The 1,057-nt window shown below is 39.4% G+C and overlaps 1 non-coding gene across 1 annotated transcript; it reads right to left on the bottom strand.

Annotated features, from left to right (window-relative positions):
• Positions 1-588: 588 nt before the first annotated feature.
• LOC141589275 (small nucleolar RNA R71) lies at positions 589-695 on the bottom strand. The gene has a single exon (XR_012520222.1). It is a non-coding gene; the product is annotated as a small nucleolar RNA R71 (small nucleolar RNA).
• Between the last annotated feature and the right edge of the window lie 362 nt (positions 696-1,057).

The following is a 1,057-nucleotide window of genomic DNA, read 5'->3' as shown; positions in this document are numbered from 1 at the left end:
TATTTTGCATGTCTAGAAGATCACAAGGTAACTTGTTACCCACTGATCACGATATTGAAAGAACTTTGACAAACAATAGAAGACTTGCTAGAAATACTTTGAGAGGTATTGGTGAGATTGTGGATATTCAACCAAACAATATTGAGTTCATCAACCCTTTTTCAAGAGAAGGAGAAGATAACCCAACACATAACCCACCACAAAATCAACCCACAATGCCTAAATTTTCATCACATTCTGTACCAACCGAGGAGAACCTACCAAATGGTACTCCCACACCACAACATTTGACCGGTAATTTCATTGCAAAATCCGCATTTATCCAATTAGTCGAAAGAAGCCAATTTGGGGGGATGCCTAGTGAAGACCCTCATTCTCATATGGAGACTTTTTGTGACTATTGTGATGCGATTTCTCAAACCGGAGTGACTCAAGACCAAATTCAATGGGTCTTATTTCCTTTTTCTTTGATTGGTACCGCGAAACAATGGTTAAAGAGCCTTGATAAGGCTACTCTTGGTATTGACTCTTGGAAGAAATTGGCACTTACTTTCTACAAAAAAGTTCTACCCTCTGGAAAAGACTAACATGCTAAGAGCCCAAATCACGGGGATCAAACAAAAGGACGAAGAATCTTTGTATGAAGCTTGGGAGCGCTTCAAAGGAACTTTTCGCTCATGTCCTCATCATGGACTTAGCGAGTGGTTCTTGGTACAACAATTTTGGAATGGTCTTTATGAAGACTCCCGAAACATTCTCAACATGGGATCAAATGGTATGTTCACCGAAGTTGATGATAATCAAACATGGAATAAGATTGAGGAAATGGCGGTCCATAACTCACAATATAGTAGACCTCGGAAGGCTACTAGAGGAGGAAAGCATGAAGTGGACTCTATTACTCAATTGGGTGCTCAACTTTGTGCTCATATTGATACCATTAATTTGAATTTTGAGAAGGCTATGGCTAAACTTGAAGAAACCTCCAAATCACCTAAGCAACATGTTAATGCCATGATGGCATCTTCATCAATTCCAAATGGAATATGTGAGAGTT

Source organism: Silene latifolia, chromosome 6 (assembly GCF_048544455.1).
Source record: "Silene latifolia isolate original U9 population chromosome 6, ASM4854445v1, whole genome shotgun sequence".
NCBI classification, from domain to species: domain Eukaryota; kingdom Viridiplantae; phylum Streptophyta; class Magnoliopsida; order Caryophyllales; family Caryophyllaceae; genus Silene; species Silene latifolia.
Note: the sequence above shows the minus strand (reverse complement) of the source record. Positions and strands in the feature narration are given on the sequence as shown.